Source organism: Lactuca sativa, chromosome 8 (genome assembly GCF_002870075.4).
Source record: "Lactuca sativa cultivar Salinas chromosome 8, Lsat_Salinas_v11, whole genome shotgun sequence".
In the NCBI taxonomy this organism is placed as follows: domain Eukaryota; kingdom Viridiplantae; phylum Streptophyta; class Magnoliopsida; order Asterales; family Asteraceae; genus Lactuca; species Lactuca sativa.
The window spans coordinates 100,531,203-100,536,304 of record NC_056630.2 but is presented as its reverse complement, the minus strand read 5'-3'; the positions used below and the strand labels follow the sequence as shown (position 1 = coordinate 100,536,304).

At 32.9% G+C, this 5,102-nt stretch overlaps 1 long non-coding RNA gene and 1 other non-coding gene across 2 annotated transcripts; both read left to right on the top strand.

Moving 5' to 3' along the window:
• The first annotated feature begins 1,652 nt into the window (after positions 1-1,652).
• On the top strand, positions 1,653-1,733 carry TRNAL-AAG (transfer RNA leucine (anticodon AAG)). Its single transcript has one exon. It is a non-coding gene; the product is annotated as a tRNA-Leu (tRNA).
• Positions 1,734-2,817: 1,084 nt separating this feature from the next.
• On the top strand, positions 2,818-4,635 carry LOC111894829 (uncharacterized). Its single transcript, XR_002851322.3, has 3 exons — positions 2,818-3,399; positions 3,560-3,624; positions 4,556-4,635. It is a non-coding gene; the product is annotated as an uncharacterized LOC111894829 (long non-coding RNA).
• The last annotated feature ends 467 nt before the right edge of the window (positions 4,636-5,102 follow it).

The following is a 5,102-nucleotide window of genomic DNA, read 5'->3' as shown; positions in this document are numbered from 1 at the left end:
TATGTAAGTATTTAATTATAGTTGTATCATATACGTGTTTATTTATACTATAATGTTAATTATTTTCGGAAAATACAACCTGAGTTAGTATGGGAGCTCAAAGATAACGTTCTTAAAAGATTAAGCCTTGAGTTTTTTCTTTGAGCTCCGTTAATAATGTGTTTCACCGTTGATACTAGTGTCGTCGCTATTGCATGCTAGACATGATATACACACATTATTAATGGCGATGCTAGTATTAACGGCGACATATAATATTAGCGGTGATATCTCAAAGCTTAACCTACACACCGTTAATAGTGTATGTCGCCGTTAGTACTAGTGTCCCTACCCACAAAGTAGATCCAAATGATACTAACTATGAAAGATTCAAATTCACCGACACATTTTTAGATGCATATCATATCATGTTATCAAAATTCACTTATTTTCTATTTAAATATAAGGTATTCTTGATGTTTGAATAGAAAATATATCATGTGTCCGTTATTTGAATATCAAAATTCACTTATTTTCTATTTAAATATAAAATATTCTTGATGTTTGAATAAAAAATACAAAGTATTGTTGGAACTCCGGTCTTTAAATTAACATATGAAGCTTGTCCAACATTCGAGGAAGTGGAAACATTTTCCCCAAACTTTATTAAATGGATTAATTAGTGGGTTAAACACATTGGTTTAGGTTGTGGTGTAATAGTCTTTAGGGCTATGTGGCTAGAAGAAGACTTGAATTTAATATATATTAACGGTCAACATAGGGTTCTTAGGCTTTTCTTAATTAAATAATATATTTTTATTATAAATTCAAAATTTATTTTTATTTACTAAATTTTGTTAATTAAGGAATTAACTGTTTGATGGTTTTTAACAGTTATTTTCGGTTAGTGGTCTGCAACCACCATCAAATCCTATATAAATGAAGATCGACATAATTTAAGGACCGAGAAACACACATGCATTCTCTTCAAAATTGTTTTTAATACAAATAGGAGCATGGTCATTTTCAATAAATTCAAGACTTTTTTTAATTGAATTTTGTATTTTCTAGGTAGATCCATACCATATAAATTTCTATCTTAGAACACTACAATTCGCAGACATCAATCTACATATTTTTGTGTTTCACTCACTACAAATCTACAAATATGTTTTTTGATATGCGACTGTTTCATAAATATATGCAATTTCTATATTAGTTTGTTTTTGTTTGTTAATTTCGAGTTTGAATACTTTTATCATAACATTTATATATTAAAGTATGACCAAACTATGGGTTAGTCCAAAGTCAAATACAAATTAGGATTTTTCATGGTTGAATTGAATTTTTAGAAATCATGTAGGAAGGTTGCTCTAATCGGTTGTATAGTGGGTTATACATCTTTACGTGGCCAATTCATCTTCACTCCTTTGAAACTAGACATGTGATAATAAATTGTCTCAAGTTTGTGAATCATCTTTGGTATAAACATGCAATCATTAAGAATAAAATGTAAAAGAAAGTACTTTGATTAGTTTTTATTTGGAGATATTCACAAAATTGACTACAAGTTTATATAGTATAACCAAGATTATAGCATTAATAAAATATGTTCATCCAATCTAAAACACAAAAGTAAGAATATATACTAATGTGAAGCTAATAGTATCAAAGTTGATATGGCCGAGTTGGTCTAAGGCGCCAGATTAAGGTTCTGGTCCGAAAGGGCGTGGGTTCAAATCCCACTGTCAACAATAATTTTTTATTTTTGTGGAGCTTAGTAAGGGAGGGGGTTAGAATCCCACCGCCAACATTTATTTTTCTTCTTTTATTTTTGGAGCTTGGTTAATCACTTTTGCAATATAAAATAGTAATAAAACATTTCTTTTTCTTCTTTTTCTTTTTTTATTATTTTTTTGTTTTTTTATTTACTCTTTTGTGTTGTTTGAGATAATGGGTTACACGTGCATTTAGGTCTAGGTTTACAATCTACGTGGTGGTGTTCTTTGCGTTCCGTGGTGTTCTTTGCGTTTCTTAATGGTTTCTACGTGTTCATGACTGGTGTTATGTTCCACCGTTCATTGGTCTGATACCACCGCCCAATGCTTCCAATCAAACAACAGAACATATACTCCACCACCTCAATATCTTCTCCCCCACCTTATCTCATTTGTTTCCTTTTTTCTCTTACGACCTCCATCAGATAATCGTCTACTTGACCATTGCCTCCTCCACCGATAATCGTCGTTGTTTTCTACAAGATCGAAGCTCTCTTCCACCAACGATACTTTTAATGGCTTCTCCATTTTTACAATTTTCGCCTCCGACGCCTCATCTTCCACATGGGTGTCCACCCACCTTCATCATCTACTTCTAATCTCCACCCATCAAGAAACCTAGGTTTCTTCTTCTTCTCCCTTTCTTCCTTACTGATCATCACCTCCTTCTTCCTTACTTCGAATGTCGATTTCACGTCTCTTTTACCATCGATCGTGGCGTTAACCTCCATTCCCACTCCACCAACGTTCTGGCTTGTTGGAAACCCTCACCGATCTACATCGAAGTCGTTGCCATCCATTGAGGAAGACATTGACTTCTTATGTGTAGGAAATGTTCCAATCAATGCATTTTAGGTTAGTATCTATTCTTTTTTGTGGGGTGTTCTTATGCTTTAAACAATTTCTAATCACGTTATAGCAATTCTTACTTGCTTCCGTCTGACATTAAGAAGCCTAATTTGGGTTTGTTTCTATGTTTGTCAACTATGCTTAACTGTCACTTCCTGGTGTTGTCGGGTTAGTACCGCCGGTTTAGAGCCATTATATCCTCTCTGGTTCTCCCGCTACCCCATCGGATACTCACCACCTTTAAGTCGTCGATTTCCCTCATGCTTCTTAAGTCGTCGGACCAATCACTACCACCTACGTCTTTCTATCTAGGGTTCGTCCATGCTCTGGCAAACTACAGACGATGGTTGGATAGAGAAATAGAAATATATAGATTTCAAGATTTTTCTCTTTGCTATCTTCTTCCTAATTGTTAGATATTTTTTCTCGACAGCTTAATTTTTCATGTAATTGTTGATTCCGTTCTTCATCTACTTATTTCCTTCACTTCTTTTTCTATTTAGTTAGTAGTAATCTGAATGCGGTGTACATGTGTAGGCTATGAAGGATATGTATGGCGCATGGGTAAGGGACGAGCACGATGGGGTGGAGGAATGTCAGTCAAAATGTCGCATGCCTTATGTTTGGTGGTTAATGACGTAAAGAAGGTGATCGGGACTAGGGAAGATTGGTTTCAATTTTATTGTTGATCAGGTGCGATGGTGTCACCAAACCCGTACTTCATGTATTCGATGAAAAACCTAGTTGAAGTAGACAATGTTTAAAAACAACACTTTAACATTTTTTCCTTCAGGTGATTGCTTCTGTTCTCTTCTCTCCAAACCCAAATTCAATTTCTCTTAAAGTTCATCCATTTTCGCTCTTTTGGACATCTCAATTATATATTTATGATCCAAATAATAAAGATTAGTTATTTTATCTGATATTTATTTGATGCCTGTTTTCTCATTCAGCTTTAATATCTTGAAATTGAAGGCCTACAAGACCAAAACACCAATTTATGTTATCCTTTCAGCAGGTATGCCACGTATTTTTATTGTTCGGAAATTACGACTTTGTTTTTTAGAATTGATAGAATCTGGTGTGATTTAGAAAGTACCCTAAATGTGTTTGCTTCATATAGTGATGACAATGAAAGATATAGCGGTAAGCAAACAGTGAATTAAAATCACAATCATAGGTTTTAATGAAGATAGATAACAAAAATGAGGTTTCGTTGAGAGTCTTATATTACTTAAAGGATAAAAAATTGCTTTTGTATAACCACATTCCTGTTGGTCGCTTTTGTGATATTTTCCATGTTAACTACTTAACATCTTTCTCACTAAATTTTCAATTATTTATTCATTTTCTATTGATTTATTTCACAAAAAAATGTACAACTATGTGATCCTTCACCAAATAACGAATGCATCAAATCCCTGCAAGTTGGACTTACTTTTGCTGGTGGATCCACGTGGCTGGTTTTTTTCTACTATTATGGCCATGGAAGACAAATTCTAATAAATTTGAGCTATAAATTATGTTGGCATGTTGGTTTTAGGTTGCAAATTAGTTTAACTTTTATGTTATTCAGGTTTTGTAATAGAATAAAAGATGTATCAAGACAAGTAGGTAGTTTGGAAGGAGGATATGGGCCCAAATCTTGGTAAAACATGTTTTGTATAGCTAGATGAACAACTTAAATGTGATTTTTTTGGTATAAATGTTGTAGTAGTATTTGGTTTTGGTAGTAAAAGTTCCAGAAAAAATGTTTTTGGTTTTGTTAATAAGATTATTGGATTAATGAATTTTGATGAGTATAAGTTATAGCAGTATCGGTTCAAAATTTTTAATCAAAAAGAGTTTACTTTCATTTTTTCTTTTCCGTTTTAAATCAAATTGTTTTGAAGCCTACATAATAGCATACCTTTTTAGTAGTTGAAGATTCGTTTACTTTGGTGTCTTAGAGACTGAGGAAAACCGAAAAAGAAAACCATATTGTGAGGGAGAGAACACAACGCTACCATGAACAAAACAAGGAAGAGGTACACACATATAAACACAAGTTGTGTTTATTACATAATGTTATCTAGATAAAATGATGTATTTTTTCATGTTTTGTGTTCAGATGGATTATCAAGAACAGTCCTTTAAGGACCTGAAGGTAAAGATGCTAGGAAGTTTGATAAACTGCAGAAAGAGGAGCGCCTGAGGGTTGAGCAAACTTATTCTATGGTGGATCCTCAGAAGAGGTATTAACATCAATATTTTGGTGTTTCTTTCATTGGATAGTTTTATCAAAGTAGAAAAAGAAAGCAAATGTAATCTAATGTAATCTATCTATATCTATATCTATATCTATATATCTTATAAAGCTAGCATTTTTTCTTTCACCATATTCATTTGAAGCTCCCATACATTTTTCCTTTCACCACATTCATTTGAAACTCCTATGACTTTTCAATTTCTTCCTACTAATGGTTATAAGTTGGTTAATAAGATTAAATAAATATC